Here is a 23,188-nt window from a genome sequence, read left to right as displayed (position 1 = left end):
ATTTTATATATATACATAAAAACTCAATAAACAATAAACAAAAAAGTTAGATGCTTCACAAAAAAGATATCAAATGCCCAATAAAGTTTCAAAGCCTCCACTATTATTAATAAATATAGAAATAAAAATTAAACCAAAATCAAATTCTACTATGTAGTTGCCAGAGAGGCTGTAATAAAAATGGGTGATGTGCTGAGTGATGCGTATTTGTACAGAAAAGGGAAGTTTCATACATGCTCACAGGAGCATAAGTTAGCACAACCCTTTTGCAAACAATGTGTTATTAATTACTAATATTTAACAAATACATAAATCATGACCACAAACTCCACTGATATATATATATGTAATTGGTATACATATATGCACATATAAATATGTATATATACATATACATACATTTACAAAAGAGAAACAAGATACAGGTGCAAGAAAGCTTATAGTAGAATTATTCATGAAAGTCACAAACTAGAAATTGTCTAAGTGTTGTCCATCATCATTACATTAGATATATAATTCTGATATGTTTATACAACTGAAAAGCACACAGTGATGCATTTAGCTAAAGCTAAACTCTTGCAAGCATAACATGAATAAAAAAGGCTAGACAGAGGAAAAAGCATACTGCGAAAGTTCCATTCATATGAAGACCAAATGAAGAAAAAGAAAGCTAAATTATAAAAATTCAAGAGAGTCTTTACCTTTGGGAGTAGAGGATCGGGGAAAATTCCCGGGAGGAGGATGGAAAGAGCTTCTGGGATGCTGCAGATACTTTGTTTCTTGATCTATGTCCTTGTCATGTGGAGTTTTACATTATGAGAAGTCTGTATTCATAACACTACATGCAATTTAAAAATACGTGAAATTAAAGCACGCCCAAAATTAAAATTAAAAAAAAGGAACTGGTTAAAAACATAACTTCCATTATATGTGACAGGAAAATGCTCCTCCTTGTTTCTAAAGGTTTGCTTGTGTCATTGGTAATCTAACGTGAGCCAACCTCAGACTCAACGGAGGACTTGTTAAAAACAGATTGCTGGACCTCATCTCCCAAGTTTGGGTGTCAGTGAGTCTGCATTCACCGCCTCAAATTGAGAGTTTTCATTTGCAATCAGTTCCCAGGTGATGCTGATGCTGTTGCTGCTGGACCACACATGATAAAGCCCCAACCTCTGCTATTCTCTTTGAAAGAGACTTCCCTCCTTATAGCCACCTGACTAACTCATCCAGCCCCAGCTAAACCGCATTAATAGGTTTCCCTGCCCCCAACCACAACTCTTAGAGGACGCTCTTCTGCGCGTCCATAGTTCTTAGAAACTTGCACGTGCCTTTCATTTCTTTGTCTAGGTTTTTAAAATTTCTCTACATTGTCCTGGCATTCCTTAGGGTTTATTTTAATCCTTAGAATTATTTTGATTTTGCTTGTTGAATAAATAAACAAATCCCACTGAGTTCTCAATTTCCTGTGTGGTTTGAATTTTTTTCTTTTGCGTTCCTGTATTTCTTATCTTCAGTTCTCCCTTTGTCAAATTTCAGCCCAAATTCCTCAGGGCTCCCTTCTTATATCCCTAATGTGTAATGAATTGATGAAACTTGTGTCCAGACAGCCTCCTGCCCTACTGAATCAGATGGAGACTGCAGAGGGTTTTGGGGGGGTGTTTTCCCCCCCTCCTATATATGAAATCCTATTCATCGCTTTCCTGGTTGGGGGCACCATTCCTCTCAGTAAATTGCCAGAAAATTGACAATCAGTTGCTCTCCTCTCACTATGCCCTCTAGCGACAGACTTCATTTCTACTTTCCTTTTCCCCTTCTCTCATCTAATCTTGCTCTGAAGACTTTTCTCACAGTCTGTGAATTATCTCATTTTTTCCTTTATTCCAGCTTTACTTTCCACAAAGACACTTTTATTAAATAAATACAGACATCCTCTTGTGTTCAAAAATGTGTTTTCTAAGTTTAATGACAAGTCTGTTTTATATTTCATTATATCCATCTTTTTATGAATCAGTACACAATTACATTCTTTAGAGGAGAAACATTAGAGAATATATCTTAATTTTATAAATGCTTTGGAATTTTGTTTCTACTACAGAAATATTCAATTACTCTGGTATTCAGGTGATGTGTTATATATTAATTTAAATGTGTACAGGTAACAGGTAATATCTGTGAATATTGCAGAAATATTATGCCTTCAGATACCCTCAGACCTAAAAGCTATTATCAATAAGGGGCAAGGATACTTCATCTGCCTTTCCAACTTTCAATGCATATAAACTATTCCCCTACATTTTCTGCTGAAGTGTATTTCAGGTCAGTAAGATAAACCATAAAGTCATAGGTTGGTTTTCTTCTTTGGTGTCTCTATATCTAAGAGTTTTATTCTAAACACTTATAACCAATGGCAATTGAATGACTAATGTAACTAAATGTGCATCTCAGTTACAAAGCTCATTTTTGACCAATTGTCTTGATCAGCTGCAAAGCCTTCGGTTTTATAAATATATATTTGATTACAGAGTTAATATTGAATACTGTGGTTGCATATTCCTTCATAAGGGCAGGAGATTGCCAAGATGGTGGAGTAGAAGGATGTGGAGCTCATCCCCTCCCCCAAATACAGTAAAAATACATCTACATGTGGAACAAATCTCCCAAAATACCGACTGAACTGTGGTAGAATATCTCTTACAACCAGAAATACAAGGAAATCCTCGGACAACCAGATAAACTAGTTTCTACTATATAGCACATGGAACTAGATTCAATATCTTGTAGTAGCCTATAATAAAAAAGAATATGGAAAGGAATATACGTATGTTCATGTATGACTGAAACATTATGCTGTACACCAGAAATTGACACAGCATTGTAAACTGACTAGACTTCAATTACAAAGGGTAAGAAAACATTATTTTGTATATGAATAATAAATAATGACTGGAAAAGTGACATTTCAAAAACCTTGAATTTCAAACTAATTTTGCCCTATATATGTTCTCTGTAATCAGTGAGGACAAGTTATATGGTTAATTTTAAATATGCTTGTGATGGGCAAGTACCCAAGTAAAACAAGTAAAGTTTTGAAACATTGTTTCTGGTTCAAAGCTGTGTCCTCTATAGATAGATATTTGTTTTCTTTGTCTTTTGGGAGCACATTAAAATAATGGCAGTGATTTGCTTGTATGTTAAGGAATGCGAAATCAGCAGAACCATGAGAACAAAGAGACCGAGTAGCTAATTTAAGTCTTTTTGTTTTTCTACAATTGTCACAGAAAATATTTCTGCTTTATAACTAGTAGCTTTGCTACCAGTCTGTGTGTTTTAGAGGCAAAAACAATGACTAATGGGTTTAAATCAAATCTGGTTTGCTTTTTCTTCTCTCTTTCCTTCTTCCATAAGAAATTTGAACAATGAAGCGAGGTCAGGAGCCCCTTTGATAAAATGCTGGCTTTTTACTTTTCATAAAATGCTAGGTGTGATGGGCAAGTTCACAGCTAAGGACTATACTTTTAATTCTCTTTCCGTCTTCGCCAAAGTCTGTTCATGGATATGGATGTTCATCTCAACAGGCATTGGAGAACTTGAGGCTTTATGACAATATGTTTTTCTTTCTGCGATACTGATGGCAGAGATATAAGTAAGATATTTTTATGGCTGAATTCACTCATCAAACTCAAGTCATACAAACTAGAAGTTATAATACAGAGATTTCTTAATAAATTAAGCAGAAATTCGATTTCATTGTATTATTATTATCATTATTACTCATTTAGCTTTTCCTCCTTGTAGTAAAACAAAATTTTATTTCCTTGTCTAATTCCTAGCTAAAACGCAGCAGTGACTTTGTATTTAGTGGTTATTCTATGTGGAAGTAAATCAATAGTTAAATTGCATTCTTATCTTTAATTGTGAAAACAACACGGGAAAAATGAGACTGTCTTTCTCTGGGTCACAGATAATGTGATACAGTGCCTGTTAGACAGAGCAGATCAGTTCTCCCATGCCACGCTCAGGAAGGCTGTTACCTGAAGAGACTGGCCTGCTGTCACCCACACTTTTCACCTTTTGTTCCTAAGTGATAGCCATCCTGCCATGTGAGAGGTGATATCTATGGGTCTGATTTGCATTTCTCCGATGATTATTGATGCTGAATATTCTTTTCTTTTACTCTCTATGGAGAATCTAGGCTTTCTTACTATTTACCTGGTAAGGGGGTGACTTTAATGGAAGGCAGTTGTAGTTTTTCCATTTCCCTCCCTCTCTGTACACCAAACATTATTTTTCTTTTGGAAACACTGCTAAATGTATGGTTAGGTCTCCTTACCTGCCCCCCAAAGTCTAGGGTATTCACTATTTTCAAATTATATAGAATTCCATTAAACTGAGAATTGAAAATACACCAATCACAAATTTAGTGAGCATTACTATAAAGAAATAGAAAGTAGTTTTACTAAACTTTTTGTGGTGATTGATGTACAACGTATACCTATATCAAATCTTTATGTTGTGCACATGAAACTAATATAATTTTATAGTCAATTACATCTCAAAAATGTAGTAAACAGACAAGCAAAAGCAGTTAAATTGTAGAAGTTTATTATAGGTCTCTCAGAAGAAAGGGTAAAGATAGATAAGATTTCCCTAATACAGATGTATACATTGGCCTAGTGTATACAAGATAATTGGCCTAGCAAGATAAATGATTGCTGAGGGACAGGTCTAAACTCAGATATCTCCATAAAAGCAATGCATTGAACAAATCCTATTTTTCTTACTAGCAATTCCAATTCCCAGAAGATAGAGAGACTTAATAATCTGAAATGATTTTTGAACACAAAGGGACAAAATGATTGACAATTTGGTAACCCCAGGCTCAAGAAACTTGACATACTGTTCAGATTTTTAAACTAAAACCAACAGGATGAACAGAAAAAAATGAATGAAGACTCCTGGACTTCAGGTTAAATAGCTACAAAACGGATGGAGCACATGTAGATTGACAATAGTTCGTGTGAGAAACCCAAACACTGTGTAAAAGAGCAGAATGGCAAATGCTGACAGGAGCACTAAAGTAGAGTTAGCAGCAGCAGCTACTGGGATTGGCACAAACTCTGAGTCTAGGTCCTCTTACTTACTAAGTTTATACCTTACTGTTTCACAGGAGTCAAACTTTTATTTTATATTTATAGCTTCCCACAGATTTTACTTAGAGACGAAATTTTCCATGGGAAAATGTCCTGCTTTAATGAGCTGCTTGTAGGAAGTTCTTTCTGGATGAATAGATGTCAGCAGGAGCCAAGGCAGTACTGAAGGTAATCACAGTGGTCGCTGAGACAAGATTTTCACCCACCCAGCCCTCCCCATTCCCCAGGTAAAGGAGGACAGTGCAAAGGAGAAAGAAAGGAGAGTGAAGCCGGAGAAAGGAGTTAGGAGCCAGGGACAAATTCTCCAGAGGAGAGGCGAGTGGAAAGTCCAAGGAAGTGAAGTGAATGATGGACTTTCAAGAACTGGGCAGTTATATGCAACTGAAAGCAATTAGCAGGATGTCAGGAGGACTCTTTCTGCACCTGTTTGCAGATCTCTAACAATTCCCCACTCAGAAATGTTGTATGTTCTATACTGAGAAATCTTCTGATACTTAGGTTAGGTTCATGCATTAAAGAACAGGGACTTTGTTCATTATGTAGGAACTTGACCCAAATACCATCATATAAATGTAATTGCACTCACTGGTCATCTAACATATTCTTGTAACTCCTCAAACTTTGACAGACTAGGGGAAAAAGTGTTTAAATGAATCTTATCTGGCTCCCACAAAGCCCTGCGATAGCTAGGTTATATTATAAAGCAAATATTGTGGTTAACTGTTTTGCATACACAATTCTAATTATTTGGTCCTAATGAAAGCTAATGAATAAGAAATATTCATGTCCAATTTCCAGTGGAAGGGCTTGATGTTCAGATTAGCACATGCCCATAAGTATATTTCTAATAGTAACAAGGCTAGTCGTGCCGGACCCTGGAATGGAACCAATGTCTCTCACGCTTAACCTTGTACTTAACCACCATGAAAAGATGCTTTGAAGGCATTTTTAAACTGTATACATGGCTATAATCAATATCAAGACTCATAAGAATACTTTGTTCTGGAAAGTTAGGCATATAATTATAGTATACTCAACCTTTTTACATTTCAGAAAAGTCACATAATAAAATTTAAGGGTCTAGAATTTTTAACATTGAAAGTACAAGTCTAGGGGTACATTACAACTGTTTACAAATATAAAAATAGACATAGACATGAAAAAATCACTGTGTTTCACTGCAGGGGTAGAACTAGAATTTCTTGTTAAATAGGCAGACTTGACTCAACAAAAAATACACTCAATAATTAGAAACATTCACTAACAAGAGAGACCACATTATGATGTAGCTGTGTTCTGTTCAGTACTGGGTGGCAGCCACTCCTGATTTACTCACCATTTATAATGGAAATCACAGAAGATATTCATTCATATTTGAAATCAATTTAATAGAACGGAAATATAATATGTGGTATATTATATTCAAGATATTATTTATGAAATGATAGTTAATGAAAACAGGAGATTCAAAATTATGTGTTCGGTTTAGGTACATTTCCACTTAGGTAGGCCATGTTAAAAATAGAATATATAATTAAGACAAAATGTGTATAATACATTTTATGATTATAAAATAAAAATAAAGTGATTTTTATTTCCTTAGGAATAAATTGCAAATTAAAATAATGAGATGTTATGCATATCAAATGAGCAATTATACCCAGGTTAGCAAATTTATTATAATGATTGTAATGATATTAACCTTTATAGGTAAGGGTGGTTTATAATGACTTCTTTCATATATCAATAGTAAGATTATAAATTTGCTTGCCAAGTCTTGAAGGAAATTTCTTAGTGTGCGTATGTCAAGAATCTTAAAAATACTGATACATGTGATCCAATAATTTCACATCTAGAAATTTATTCTAAATTCAACTATGGAAATAATCAATGATAAAGACAAACATTTGTATTTATTTTATAGCATTATTTATGTATTATTATTTATACATATAATGTTTATATATTATTATTTATAGTCAATTGATTTTCCACAATAGTGGAAAAGTCCATTAAATGCACAAAGGACAGTCTTTTCAAAAAAATTTGGTTGGGACAATTACATATCAACATGTAAAAAATCACATATGTATATACATTTTAAATGAACATACAACTAAAGTGATTAAATAAATGTATTGACTTAATAGAACACTTAAGTGGCTATTAAATTTTAAAATTACATCACTCCTATAGTGTTTATTATGTGTCAGCCACAGCAAGAAACTTGTACATAGAAACTTATACTCATTTAAATCTCACATCTGTTGTGTGAAGTAGTAACTGTCATTAAGCTCACTTCAGAAACACTGAGGTTAGGTTAGTGCCCAAGGTCGCAGGTGGACCTAGACTGTATGCAAGTCCATGCCCCTTCCTCAGTGTCTTTCTTCTTTAACTGTTAGGAGACGAACTCGTGAACTGGCTACCCCACGGACACCAAATTCTCCTTTGCCTTAAACTTCACCCATGCCTCCAGGCCTTCAATAGCATGAAGACAGCTCTAGAAAATACAGAAAACCCTGCTTCATTCTTGAGAACCTAGGATCACTGAAGAATTCTCTTAAATATAACGCGAGTTGGATCAAATTGCTCTCAAGATATCCAAACCTGTCAAATGCATCGGAGACACCTGAACGCATTGCTAATAAATTCCCCTCTGGAGGCAGCAAGACAGAATTATGGGCTATAAATAAAGGATGTTCTGCACAGACTTCTGGCAACTGTTAATTGGAAGAGAAATTCCCTGGGGCCGGCGCAAGGTTTGGGAGCAGAGCACGCTGCTTGAAATTCCGGTTTAACAGCCACTGGGACTTAACACATTGGGAAGCAGACTATCGGCTGCATGGCCTGTGGGATTCTAACGTTGGGTTTACACAGTTAAAAGCAAAAAACCAATGAGGCAGGGTTACATGGATTTTTTCAGCGGCCTGGGGGATGAAGTTTTGTATAGTCAGAGAGAAAGCTAAATACTGAAGTCTGACCTCCACCATAGTGGGTCCAGTATCCGTAAAAAAGAAGGATGAGGTAATAAAATGCACTTTGTAGGATGCTCACTTCTCTGGACACAGACTCACTCCTCTGCCTGTTCATCTACTTTGGTATAAACAACTTTCCTGTTGACAACCTAGAAAGACAATGTGGGCACTTGAATAGACAAAAGGGAAGCCGAATCCAAGAGAGCATTTGCATCTTTGTGAGAAATACTGGGGGAGTAAAGACTTCTTTCTTACATAGAATGAGTTTCCAGAAAATAAGTAAAACCAATTTGCAGTTGATGAAAATATCCTGGAAAATACATGAAGAAAATAACACTTGGTAAGCATAGAAAGGACATTTTTTAATGACTGTGAGACAATGTTAGCTAGTATTGTATGGCAGCATTTGTGTTTGCCATGCCAGGCAGGGTTCTACCAGATTTACGTGGATAACTGCACTGACCCTCCAGTGCATCGGGCAGCAGCGTCACCCCCGTTATCAATTAGGAAAATGAAGCGAGGAAGTTGAGTCCTTTGTTTAACTCGGCACAGATCTGAACGGCAAACAGCGTGTGTCAGACCCGAGGATCCAACTGCACATCCTGCTCGTACTGCTTTTCTCTTGCACCTTCTCAACTTACTGCCTTGACTTTCACTGTTCAGAGTCAAACTTCATGAATTTTCTGACTCCACTGCCTCAAATCTGGATTTCCTTTCCACCATTCCAAGGACGGACAAGATCACTAACAGTCGTCATACTGCAGCATCCAGTGAAGTCTTTTTGTTTGTTTGTTTGTTTTTGTTAATGGGCCTGTTAGCAGAGCAGCAATTAAAGTGTGAATTGTTCTCTACTTTTTATTTTTTTTTAATTGTGAACACTTAAAACGTGAGCTGTTCTGTCTGAACAAAATTTCAAGTATACACTATAATATTATTAAATACAAGCACTATGTTTTACAACAGATCCCTAGAACTTCTTCCCCTTGCATAATTGAAATTTTATAGTCTTAAAAAAAAAAACACCCATTTTCATCTCCCTCCAGCCTTTGGAAACCACCATTTTACACTCTGCTTCTACGAATTTGACTACATTAGGTATCTCATATGTGTGGAATCATACATTACTTTGTCATTCCATAGCTGGCTCATTTTACTCAGTATAATGTCCTCCAGGTTCATCCTGGTTGCTGTACATGGCAGGGTTCCCTTCTTTTCAAAGGCTGAGCAATATTCCAATGAAGGTATATACCATAATTTCTATATCCATTCATGTGTGAGTGGGCGTTTATGCTGCATTCATATCTTGGCTATTGCAAATAATTATGCAACGAACATGGGAATGAAAATATCCTTTGGGGGCTCCTGACTCCACTTATTTAGGCTGTATACTGAGAAGTGGGATTGCTGGGTCATATAGTAATTCTGTTTTTAATATTTTGAGAATCATAGTGTTTTCCATAGCAGCCAGGCCATTTTACATTCTCATCAACAGCGTACAAGGTTTCCAGTTTCTCCACAGCCTCTCCAACACTTTTCTTCTGTTCTTTTGATAACAGCCATCCTAACGAGTGTGAAGAGCTGTCTCACTGTCTTCATCTGCATTTCCCTGACGGTTAGTGATGCTGAGCACATTTTCTTACACCTGTTGGCCATGTGTATGTCCTCTTTGGAAAAATGTCTATTCAAGATTTTGCTCATTTTTAACTGGGTTATTTGTTTTTTGTTACTGAGTTGCAGGAGTTTCTTATATATTTTGGATATAAACACCTTATTGAATGTAAGGTTGGCAAGTAGATCCTCCCATTCTCTCAGGTTGTCTTTTCATTTTATTGATTCTTTGTGCAGAAGCTTTTAGTTTGATACAGTTTCACTTGTGTATTTGGAGGTTTGTTTCCTGTGCGTTTGGTGTCATATGCAGGGAATATTTGCCAAGGCCAGTGTCAAAAAGTTTCTCCTGTATGTTTTGTTCCAGGAGGTTTATAGTTTCAGGTCTTACATTTAAGTCTTTAATCTATTTTAAGTTGATTTTTACTTACAGTGCAAGATAAGGGCCCAGTTTCATTCTCTGAATGTGGATATTCAGTTTTCCCGTCACCCTTTGCTGAAGGGTCTACGCTCCCCGCCTTGTGTGTTCTTTCCCCCTTGTTGAAGATCAGTAGATTACATACATGTAGGTTTATTGTCAGTCTGTTTTGTTCCATTGATTCATATGACTATCTCTAAACCAGTCATACAGTTTTGATTACTGTAGTTTTGTAATATGTTTAGAAATCAGGAAATATGATGTGTCCAACTTTGTTCTTTCTTAGTATTTCTTCAGGTGTTAAGGATTTTTTTCTAGTTCTGTAAGCATTTTTGACTGTCTTTCTATATCTGTAAAAAAATGTCATTGTGAATTTGATGGGAATAGCACTGAATCTGCGGATTGCTTTTGGTGGTATGAACATTTTAACATATTAGGTCTTCTGATACATCAATATATATTTCCATTTATTTCTGTCTTCTTTTGTTTCTTTCTTCAACATGTTGCAGTTTTCATGGTACAAATCTTTCACCTCCTTGGGTAAGTCTAATCCCAATTATTTTGTTGACTTTGATGTTAGTGTGAACAGGATTGTTTCTTTAATTTCCTTCTCAGATGGTTCACTGTGTGTATAGCAATCAATTTTTGCATATTGATTTCAAATCTTACAATTTTATTGGATTTGTTTATTAGTTCTAACACTTTTTTATGGGGCCTTATGGTTTTCTACATATAAGACCATTTCGTCTGCAAACAAGGTTATGATTACTCCTTTACCAATTTGGAATTCTATTTCTTTTTTTCTTCTTCTTCTAATTGTTTCGGCTAGGATTCCCAGTACCTTGTTGCACAGAAGTGGTGAGAGGGAGCACTGAGGCCCATGCCTTGTATCCCTAGTTTGTTAAGAGTTCTTACCATAAAAGAGAGTTGAATTTTGGCAGATGCTTTTTTCTGCATCTATTGAGAAAGTCACGGGACTTTTTCTGTCTTATTCTGTTAACGTGGTGTGTCACATTACTGACTGTGCTTGCTGAACCATGCCTACATTCAGGGGGGATAAAGCCCGCTTTTGATTATGGGGTGTGAGCCTGTTGACTTTGATGGGCTGGTATTTTGTTGAGAAGTTTTGCATGTATGTTCATCAGGGATATTGACCTATAACATTCTTCTCTTGTAACACCTTTGCCTGGCTTTGGTCTGTGGGTAACCCTGAGCTGGTAAAATAGTCTGGAACGATTATTTCTCCTTCAATTTGCTGCAGGCGTTTGAGAAGGAGTGGCAGTAATTCTTTTTTAAAATGCTGGCTGGAATTGACCAGTGAAGACATGTGGTCCTGGGGCTTTCTGTTTTTGGAGGCTTTTGATTACTGATGAAATCTCTGTACCAGTAATTAGTCTGTTTACATTTTATATTTCTTCATTATTCAGTCTTTGTAGGTCGTATGTTTCTAGGAATTAATCCATTACTTTAAGGCTATGTAAGCTGTTGGCGTGTATTTGTGTATAGTATTCTCTTTTAATCCTTTCTTATTTCTGTGATATCAGTTGTAGTTTGCTTTTATTTATTTGAATCATCTCTGTTTTTTCTTAGTCTAACTTACATCTGTCAATTTTGTTAATTTTTAGAAAACCAACTCATTTTGATTTTTAAAAATATCTTTCTATACTCTGTTTTGTTTATTTTTGCTCCAAGTTTTATTATTTCCTTTCTTAACTTTTGGCTTAGGTTATTCTTCTAATTCAATAAGGTGTAAATTTAGGTGGTTTATTTGAAGTCTTTCTTCATTTTCGATGTAGGTGTTTATCAATATAATCTTCCCTCTGAGTAATGCCTCTGATGGATCCCATAAGTTTTGCTATGTTGCATTTTCATTTTCATTTCTGTTGACATTTTCTGATTTCCCTTTTGAACTTTACTTGGCTCCATTGTTTGGTAAGGAGCATGATGCTTAATGTCCACATATTTGTGAATTTCCCAGTTTTCCTTCTGTTGTAGATTTCTAGTTTCACTTCTCTGTGGTCAGAAAATGTATTTACAATAGCAGGATTTCAATCTTTTAAAATGTTGGTGACCTAACATGTGAAAGTTCTTTAAACCTGTCCATACTTTTATATATAAAGTGTGACTTGTCTACAACATGTAGTGGAGTCATGCTTTTTAACCCGATCAGTATCTCTCGTTCACAATGAATATTTGGCCCATTTAGTATTTCACAGGTTTGGATTTTAGACTGTTCTCTTATTTGTGTTCTGTTTTTATTCTCTGTTCTTTGTTCCCTGTTCCTTCTTTCCTGACTTCTTTTTTGAGTGGAGTACTTTTTCATACTTTATGTCATCTTCTCTTACTGCCTTTTTAGCTATTCCTCTCTGTGTAATTTTTAATGTTGCTTATTATGTGCATTTTAACTTGTCAGTTGACCTTAACAGGATATTATATCACTGATAAACCATGTAATAATCATGTGCTGTTACCTGACCCTTCCACACTTATCATTGTGTAGCGCTTGTCATAATCCTCACAACACATCAGCTGCTTCAGTTAAAAAGGACTTTTTAAGGAATTAAAAAGACATAAACAATAAAGATAATAAAAAGTTCTTTCTTTTGACCCATATAGTTAGTTCTTCATTTCTTTCTGCAGTTCCTGATTTCCTTCTGGTATTATGTTCCTTCAGCCTGAAGAACTTCCTTTAACTTTTTGTGTTTTAATGAATAAGTTCTGTTGATTAATTGTCTCACCAGTTGTTTGTCTGAAAATACGTTTATTCCCCTTTATTTGGGGGAAGGTACTGTCCATAGATACGGACATTTCAATGGATGTAGAATTCTAGGCTTACATTTTGGCAAAAGAGATGATGGTATTACATTGCTTAAAGATGTTAATGATTTTTTTTCTGTATTACATTATTTCTAAAGGGAAGTCATTGGTTTTTCTAAGCATTGCTCTCTTTATAAAATATTTCTCTTCTCCCTGGCAGATTTTTCTTTTCTTTTCTTTTCTTTTCTTTTTTTTTTTTTAATGTTTGAGTGTTCAGCAATTGACTATTAGGTCCTTCTGTATAGTTTTCTTTACAGTTATTTTCCATGGAGTTTGCTAAGTTTGTCAGATCTGTGGGTTGATCTCTTTCATCAGTTTTTTTTTAAATTAATGCTCAGACATTATCTTTTCAAATATTTGTTCTGTTTCACTCTCTTTTCTAATTCTCCAATTAAATGTATGGTGCTCAGTATTATCTCAGAGGTCTCTGTTCGGTTTACTCCTTTTGTTTTCCTTTTGTGTGTTGGTTTGGTTAACTTTTGTTTGTTTAGTTGTGGGGGGTGTTGGATGATTCTTTTTGCTCTGTCTTCTAGTTCTGTTTTTCTTCTGCTGAACCCAGTGTGCTGTTAAAAATCATTAAGTGAATTCTTCATTTCTGATACTGCATTTTTAGTTCTGAAATTTTCACATTTTTATTTACCTTTTTTTTTAATAGTTTTAATTTTCTCTTCTGAAACTCCCCAACTGTCCACACATGTTATCTGCCTTTTGAACCAAACTCTTCTAATCATGGTTATTTTTAAATGCCTTTCTGCCAGTTTCAACATTTGGGTCATTTATTTATGTGGGTTTTCTATAATTTTTTTCACTTGATTATGGACCCAGTTTTTGTTTCTTTGTTTCTTATGTCTGTAATTATTTAAATGTATGCTGGGCTTTGTGTATTTAAGAACAGTTGAGGTGGAAGTGAATCTTGGTTCCCTATAGAAAGAGGCATGCCTCTTGCTCTTCAGGCCACGGGTGTGTAGAGACTGAGTCAATTTCTTTTGTAGTTTAGCTGAATCTGGTCTTTGTTTGTTTTGTTTGTTTTGTTTGTTTGACTTAGATCCTATTCTCCACTGTCTTCATAGGTTTTAAGCAGCGTTTGTGGAGATTGGAGCAATCTTTTATACGTGTTGACCAGCCAGCAGCCCATTCCTAACTTCTTGTGCTTCAGGGCCATCTGTGCCCATCGGCTGCTCCGGCCCCAGCTTTGCAGAGCCCTGGGGGATCCTCTCTGGGTCTTTCCCTGTCCCACTCTTCAGCCTAGCCACATGTAGCCATTAGAAGTTGGTTTGGAGTTGGGCTGGATTCTCCTTCATCAGATCTGTGGCGTTTGCTCTTCTCCCACCGTAAGTCTCTTCTCTTCTAGGAAAGGCTTTTCATTTTCTAGAATTTAGTTAATTGTGGTTTCTTTAGTCCTCAACTCTCTGATGGGTTTTTAAAAAGCAGTGATTTTGTGGTTTGCCTGCCTGGCTTGTTCTTGATTTTTAGAGTAAGGGCAAGGGTCTCTTGCAAATTTCTACATTGTTCTTAGAAACAAAAATCCACTGATACTATTCTGAATAAATTCAGTAGTCTTAGGGATTTTAAAGGTTATATTGTTATTTGTTGAAAAATCAGTTTCCAGAAAATCTCAGTGCGTGTTAAGACAATTTATTGTTAAACATATTTTCTAAAGGGAGGCATAAATAATTTGCTTTTGACTTATCTGAATAGGAGCAGGGAGTTAGGCCTGGGATTCTTTATCAGGAGTGATCCCCACAGCTTTAATGAGCCGCGGTTACTGAGGAAGGACACCTGAGTTCACAGGTGCATCGGGCAGAAAAGAGGTTCGCCCCCCCTGCCCCGGGCTGGGGCAGAGGTTGGCACGCTGCCTTTGCAAAGGACCCCGTTGTAAAGCTTTAGGCTTCGTGGGCTTCTGTTACGTATTGTTACTTGGCTTTGTTTTTCACAGTCTTTAAAAATGAAAAAACGTTCATAGCTGAAGCTGTGTAAAAACAGAATCTGGGCCAGGACGTAGTTTGCTGATCCCTGGGCTAGATGATCTTTATAGTCATTTTTGGTCTCAAAGTTATTTTGAATTTCTCTGAACTACTGTGCATTCAGAATAGTGATGTGTGAAAATACAGAGGCTCTAACTATAAAGCATTCTTTTTAATAATGGCCTCAACGTATCATACATGTAAACATATTTGATGTTATGTAGGCTTTTACATATTCCATCAAATTTAAAGGAAGTCCTTTCATCTTTCTTTTTAGGAGTGTAAACCACCAGGAACCCGTAAACTTCATAATATTCTTGGAGCAGAAACAGGAGGACCTGGTGGGCGTTGTGCTGGGGAACCGGGTCGTACAGTAGCCGACTGCTTGAAGTTCAAAGACCTCATTTTAAGGATGCTTGATTATGACCCCAAAGCTCGAATTCAACCTTACTATGCCCTGCAGCACAGTTGTTTCAAGAAGACAGCTGATGAAGATACAAACACAAACAATAGTGTGTCCACGAGCCCAGTCATGGAGCAGTCGCAGTCTTCGGGCACCACCTCTAGTACATCTTCAAGCTCAGGTTGGTTCTTTTGAGATTAATTAGGCTTTGACGTGTTTACCCTTTTCTTTACAAAGTGGGGGTTATTTTAAAGTGTTTTTAAGGTTTGTTAATGGGTAGGGAAGAACTATTTTCCCTAAATCTGTTCTTTGTGGCTGGTAAAAAAAAAAAAAGTCACCTCCCCCAAAGCTCCAACACTTAGTTATATGTGTCAGTAAATGCTGCTTGGGAACAAAACCAAAATTTTAAATTGTTTTTAAAATGAAAATACTTGGTCTACATGCTTGAGTTTTCCCGACGTAACCAAACTTGGTTATATTTTAGTTCAGTGGTTGATGTGAAGGACCACAGAGAACTGGATGCCTTTCTGGTATACTTTCGCGTTAATAGACATTTTTTTGGTGACACAGTTCCAGTTTTAATGTTACAGTTGCAGGATATGTACTTGGACAGAATTAACTTTCAACTCACAAGGTGTGTTGCACTGTGATACTTCAGGTGGATCATCGGGGACGAGCAGCAGTGGGAGAGCCAGGTCGGACCCGACGCAGCAGCAGCAGCATCACAGTGGCAGGCACTTCACCGCCACCATCCAGGCCATGGACTGCAAGACGCACAGTCCGCAGGTGAGCCCTGGCGCCGCCCTGTGCCCTGTGCCCTGCCGTGCCCGGGGGAGGAGCACTGGGTGCCAGGTGACTTCTGAATGATTGTGTCATTTATTCTACAGGGCCGTACCTTCCTCGTTTATAAGGCATTCTAATTTATTTCTGATTGAAGAAGCGCATCCTTGTTTAGAAATAGCTAACATGTATTGAGCGCATACCAGCCATTGCTCCAAGTGTTTTTTCCATGTTTATTCATTTACTGCAGCAGCATTTTGAGCCTCACACAGTGTGGATTTTCATGTTACGTTGGGAACTGAGACTTCATGGGTTAAGTCACTTCCTGAGGCTCATCTTAATTACTGCACTCTCTGCCTCCCGTGGCCTTTGATCACAGACAGGCCTAGATTCTGAATCAGAATCTGATTCTGAATTGTGGTTTGATTGTCACCTCTATGTTGTTTTGTTTCATTTTTTGTTTTGGAGGTTTTTTGTTTTTTAAAGCTGTTAAAGAGGATCTAGTTAAGTAAATTTTTTAAGGGGTGAAGCAGATGGTGGTAATAAAAATATTCATTAAATACCGTTTGTAAAATAATAAGTTAATTCATGCTGAGTACTGCATAGTGGTGTTTTATAACAAGAGGCCAGTATATTATTTGATGAGTGAAATAAAACTGAAGTTGATGAACACCAACCCCCGTCCCCGGTGCAGAAATCTGCGTGTGCAGCTGTCTGCTCACGGTCACCAGCCTTCCTGGGCAAGCTTTCCTGGTTCTCCAGCCAATCTCTCTCTCCTGTTCTCTTTAATAATTGTTTCAAACCCTTCTTCTCCTCTTAGAAATCTTTGGTCTTGCCTTCTCTGTTCTCTCTCACTCATCACTGTGTAAGGAACAGTCTTAGGAAAGGAACTCCTCACTGTGTGTCACCAGCCTCCGTTTGTCCTGTCCATGTCTCTCCTTGTCTGCAGCCCCTGCTCGTCCCCGGGTCTCCCGTCAGAAGCAGAACCTTCCCCTGGCCCATGTCTTTCTCGCCCCACATTTCTGCTTCCTGTGGGCTCTGTCTTGTCCCCCTTACCAGCTCCTCAGCTCGCCCCAGCTGGGCTGCCTCCCGGCTCCAAGAGCTGCTCCTGCAGGGTCACCAGTGTTGGTCACGAGGTGCCCAGACGGCACAAGGTCACTTCGCTCTGTTCCTCACTCACATTGACAACACTGGCTTGCCCCTGCTCTTCGAAGCACTCTCCTCCGTCTTACTTGTCCCTTGTCCCACCCCGTCCCACCCCCACTGTCTCTTTTCTGGATTCTCCTCTTGCTCCCGCCCTGTGCCCCTCTCCCTCACCTGACACACTTCCTGGTCACCTCACAGCTCTAACCAGGGACCCTAGCAACTGTCCTGAGGCACATGACTTCCATCTTTATTCTTCCCTACATGTCACTCCTGAGCCTCATGCCTTTACTTCTAATCATTTACTGTCAGTATCGCTTTGAAAGGCTCCGCAACACAACACTCCAGATGCGGCCCATGAACTGCTGCCGTCATTTCCACGTCCACCGCCGCCCTCCTGCCCTTACCTGTTCTTGGTGCAAATGGCCCTGAACTCACCCTTTTGCTCAGGTCGTACACCCGGCGCCTGGGGAGTTGATCCGGACTCCTCTCTCCCTCACGCCTACAGCGAATCAGAGGGTGGAGAGCGTGCGTTCTGAATAGCCTGTGTGTGTTTTTATTCTCCCCACCTCACTTCACCCCCTTGCGACAACCATCTCTAGTTTATCTGATTAGAAAGACTATTCTGACTGGTCCTCCACCGTCCAGTTCCATTCACCAGTCCATGCCGTTCTCTTCTCTGCAGCCAAGTCAGTGTTCAGTCAAGCAGTCTGATCCAGCTCTTGCCCCTGCTTTCAGCCAGCTCTTGGCCTTCTCTCGCACTGAAAAATAGTTTAGACTCAGGGAGGTTACCGTGGCTCCGGCAGTCCGGCCCCTATGCAGGCCGCTCGTCCTCCTCTCTGGTCCTACTGGATGCTCTTCTCTTTTTGGAATATAAAATGCGTGTTCTCGCTCACATTTCTCCCGTCATCTGCGCTCAGCCTGGAGTGCTCCTTCCTCTGTCCTTGCCTTGGTAACTACTGTGTATCCTGCGGGTCTTAAATACCACTGCCAAAGGCTTTCCCTGATTCTCTAGAACAACCTTCCTTCCTTTTTCTCTTTCTTCCTCTAAATACGGTAAACGCTGCAAACACACAAAACCATCCTGGGCGTAGCCCAAGCCACCTGGGCCCCCGCACCCCGCGTGTAACAGATGTCAGTGTTGTGCCTTATTTGCCTCAGCTCTTTTCTGATCTAATATTTGAATACTTGATACATTCACATGGTTTAAAAGTAAACATAAAAGAGGATTCAGTGAACAGTCTTCCCTTCTATGTCCTCTAGCCTCAATTTCTAAATTAATGTTACTAGTTTTATGTATCCTTTTTGAGATATTATATACACATGCAAGCAAATACAAATGCATATTCTTCACCTAACCCTTGTACACAGATGGTAGTGTATTACGCATACTGTTTCACACCTGGTTTTTCATTTTAACATGTTACACATATATTTAAAAAATTTATATGTATGTATATATGGATCTTTCTGTATCATTACATAGAGAGCTTTTTCATTCTTCTTGTTTTTTTAAGTCACAGTATTCCATTGTTTAGATATTCTGTAAGTCATATCAGTAGCTCATATTAGCTTATTTCAGTCTTTTTTTTACTACCACAAATAATGCCATAATAAATAACCCTCTATATAAATCATCCGCACATGCAGTTTGTCTGTGATAAAAATTCCTGGACGTGAAATTGCTGGGTCAAAGAACAATGTGTTTGTCATTTTGTTAGCTGTTGTCAAGTTGCCCTCCATGTAGTTTTATCAGTTTAGCTTCCCAGTAACAGAGTCCGGAGACACAGTCAGTGTGGTCACCTTTGGAGAAGTCTGAAATGAAAAATGGTGCTGGACAGAGTATAGTTATATTTTGTTCATTTCTTCTTATGCATGAATTTTGAGTAGCTTCATTAATTTTTTTAACTTTTTTTAATTGAGTTATAGTCATTTTACAATGTTGTGTCAAATTCCAGTGTAGAGCACAATTTTTCAGTTATGCATGAACATATGTACATTCATCGTCACGTTGTCTTTCGCCGTGAGCCGCCACAAGATCATGTATATATTTCCCTGTGAGTAGCTTCATAATTTAAAAACCATTAGTGTTTTCTGAGAACTTTCTGTTTTTCTACTGGATTATTTTCAATAGTATTTCTGAAATTTTGATTCTGAGACCACCTTCATTGAGTAAATATTTAATGATCCGTGCTAGCTACTGGTGCTAAAGACATAGTTTTTGCCTTCCTAACGCTTACAGTGACACAGTAAATAAACAAAACCTAATGTAATAGAGAATAGCTGTTTGTTGGGTGGACTATATTAATTCAAGTAGGCCCAACTGATAGCAGATCAGTAGACCCCCAAAATCCGGTAGCTAAAGGAATAAAAGTACTCTTTTTTATGTAATAGTCCTGCATGGGTGTTCAGGTTAGTGGTGTGGCTCTCCCCTACCGTCCTGTGACTGCCCGTCCCCGAGGGCCTGGTTGTCTGCTGCCTCCAGCAGGCAAAGGACCTGGGAGGTAATTTAGGGGCCAGATCTAGCCATGACATAGGGACTTTCATTCATATTCTTTTGACTAAAACAGTCACATGGCCATGTCTTGTACAGGGGAGGCTAGTATATGGGGTGCAGTCATGTGCTCAGGAAGAAGAATATGTTTTTTGAGGACAACTAGTAGCCTCTGCTGCAGAAGTTGGGGCAGCATTAGCCGTGGTGGTGAGGGGAGACTCTGAAACTGAAGGGGTGAGGAAGAAGCATCCAAGCAGAAATTAGAAATCAGAGCATTCTAGGCAGAAGGAAACAATAAGGACAAATACCCTGAGGCATTTAAAAGATTTTGACCAGGTAGAGGAATGGAAGGAAGACCCTGTATAGTCGGAGCCCAGGTGGCTGGAGGGAAAGGTTGGAGAGATGAGCATTGTACAGATTGCGCAGGTTGCACATGGGTTTGGGATGGTTCTGTTTATCCATTCATTCATTGGTGGACACTTAGGTTGTTTCCATGTTTTGGCTATTGTAAATAATGCTGTAGTGAACATGGGGTACATGTATCTTTTGAAGATAGTATTTTTGTTTTCTTCAGATAAAGACCTAAAAGTAGAGTTGCTGGATATGGTCGCTTTGTTTTTAATTTTTTGATGAACCCCCGTACTATTTTCCACAGTGGCTGCCCCAGTTAATATTCCCACCAACAGTGGGAGTCCCTTTTCTCCACATCCTTGCCAACGTTTGTTATTTGCTGTCTTTTTGATAATAGCCATTCTAACAGGTGTGAGAGGATATCTTGTCATGATTTTGATTTGCATTTGCCTGATGACTGATGGCGTTGAACATCTGTTCTTGTACCTGTTGGCCATCTGTGTGTCTTCTTTGAAACATGTCTATTCAGATCTGCTCATTTTTTAATTGGATTGTTTGGGTTTTTGCAGTTGAGTTTTAGGAGCTCTTTATATATTTTGGATACTGGCCCCTTATCAGAGACACGATTTACAAATGTTTTCTCTGATGCAGTAGGTTGCCTTTTCATCTTGTTGGTTCCTTTGCTGTGCAGTAGTCTTTTAGTATGATGTAGTCCCATTTGTTTATTTTTGCTATTGTTGCTTTCGCTTTGGTGTCAGATTCAAAACATCATCACTAAGACCTGTGTCAAAGAGCTTACCACCTATGTTTTCTTCTGAGAGTTTTATGATTTCAGGTCTTAGGTTCGAGTCTTTAATCCATTTTGAGCTAATTTTGGGGTTTGATACCAGATAGTGGTTGAGTTTCATCCCTTTGTATGGCTGTCTAGTTTTCCCAGCACAGCTTGTTGAAGAAACTGTCCTTTCTTCACTGTATATTCTTGGTTCCTTTGTCATAAGTTAATTGATCATATATGCATGGGTCTATTTCTGGGTTCTCTGTTCTGTTCCATTGATCTGTGTGTCTGTTTTTATGCTATACTCTACTGTTTTAGTGACTATAGCTCTGTATTATAGTTTGAAATCATAGAACATGATGCTTCCATCTTTGTTGTTCGTTCTCAAGATTGCTCTGGCTATTCAGTGGTTTTTTTGTGGATCACAAATTTTAGAATTATTTGTTCTCTAGTTTTTTGAAAAAGACCACTGGCATTTTGCCATAGGGATTGCATTGAATCTGTAGATTGCTTTGGGTGGTTTGGACATTTTAACAACATTGATTCTTGCCATCTGCGAGCATGGACTATCTTTCCATTTATTTTGTCTTCTATTTCTTTTATTAGTGTCTTGTTTTCAATATACAGGTCTTTCACTTCCTTGGTTAAATTTATTTCTGGGTATTTTATTTTTGATGCCATTGTAAATGGGATTGTGTTCTTTATTTCTCTGTTTGATATTTCCTTAGTAGTGTACAGAAATGCAGCAGATTTCTGTTATTGATTTCATACCCCACAACCTTACTGAATTCATTTATTAGTTCTAACAGGTTTTTGATGGAGTCTTTATAATATCATGTCATCTGCAAATAGTGACCATTTTACTTCTTCATTTCCAATTTGGTTGCCTTTTATTTCCTTTTCTTGCCTTGGGCTCCACCTGGTCCCTTCCCTCTGCTTGGATTTTTATGTTGGCAGTTTCTCTCCTGTCATCACTTTGGTCATTCAATAAATAATATCAGGACTGAATATTTTAGCTTTTAGTGAGGGGCTACGTAGTAATAACATTTTTTTAATAAAACTCTTTTATACCTATTCTATAAAAGCCAGTGCTGTGGTGAGTGCTTGTCCAGCCCCGACCCTGCTGCCCCGCAGTGGTGAAGGGAAGCTTCCCCAGGCCTGGCTCTCTCTCCTGACAGAGACGCCGTGGTTGGGGACCTGATGCCAGCCGGCATGGTCGCCCTGGTGGAGTGTCCCTCATTCTCTTCCTCGGCACCCCCTTCCCACATGTCTGCCATGGCCAGTACCATGAATGGAGAGGAATGTGTGCTGGCTGTTGATACTGAAGACAGGCTGGATCCAAATCCATGGCAAGAAAAGACGGGGGAGGTAAAAGCAGGTGGTAGAGCAATGAAGCAGTCTTAGATCAGGAAGGAAAAGGCAGCTGATTACTAGCTTATTGTAAAGTACATGAAAAAGGGTACAGGAATGGTCAGATGAAGAGGTGCACAGGAGGGTGTCTGTAAACGTCTGTGAGGTCAAGGTGGTAGGTGGTCTTGTTGAAATCGTCTGTATCTTTACTGATTTCTGTCTACTTGTTCTATCAGCTGTTGCAAGTTGGGTTTTGAGATCCCAGCTGTCGTTGTGGATTTGTCTCCTTTTGACATTTCTGTCACTTTTTCCTTCACGTGTTTTGAGTCTTTGTTATTAGGTGTGCATATCTTTGTAATTGTTATATATTCCTGATGTTTAACCCATTTTTCACTCCGAAATGTCTCTCTTTGTCTCTATTAACATTTCTTGAAGTCTATTTTGTGTAATGTTAGTATAGCCACTCAGCTCTCTTAATGGTTACTGTTTTCCTGGTAGATCTTTTTCCATCCTTTTACTTCCAACCTTTTATGTCTTTGAGTCTAAAGTTTGTCTCTTATTATGCACCTTTTAGTTAGATCTTGCTTTTTTTAATCTAACTGCTAGTGTTTGTCTTCTGGTTGAGATGCCTAGGCCATTCACAGTTAATGTAAGTGTAGATGTGGTTGGATTGACGTCTCTTAGTATGCGTGTATTTGGGGGTGTTTTATTTTGCCTTCATTTTTGAAGGATAGTTTTGCTGGATATAGTATTCTTAGTTGATAGAACTTTTTTCCTCTTATCACTTTAAATTGGTCACCCCACTGGTTTCCTGCGTTCATTGTTTCTCAGGAGATGTCATAATTGCATTTTGTGTCCTTTTCCCTCTCGTGGCTTCCATGATTTTCCCCTTGTCTTCGGTTTTCAACAGCTTCAGTCTAATGTGTCTGGGGTGTGGATCTCTGTGTTTGTCCTGCTTGGGAC

At 38.2% G+C, this 23,188-nt stretch overlaps 1 protein-coding gene across 4 annotated transcripts in view; it reads left to right on the top strand.

Annotated features, from left to right (window-relative positions):
- LOC102526874 (E3 ubiquitin-protein ligase HERC2-like) overlaps positions 1-23,188 on the top strand; it is a 72,706-nt gene that overhangs the window by 33,567 nt on the left and 15,951 nt on the right. For all 4 annotated transcript variants that reach the window (XM_072953615.1, XM_072953614.1, XM_072953613.1 and 1 more), the window contains exons 3-4: positions 15,207-15,513; positions 15,991-16,118. The gene's annotated coding sequence lies outside the window, so the exon portion shown is untranslated. The remainder of the gene's footprint in view (positions 1-15,206; positions 15,514-15,990; positions 16,119-23,188) is intronic.

This window comes from Vicugna pacos, chromosome 32 (assembly GCF_048564905.1).
Source record: "Vicugna pacos chromosome 32, VicPac4, whole genome shotgun sequence".
Lineage (NCBI taxonomy): Eukaryota > Metazoa > Chordata > Mammalia > Artiodactyla > Camelidae > Vicugna > Vicugna pacos.
This window is presented reverse-complemented; position numbering and strand designations above follow the sequence as displayed.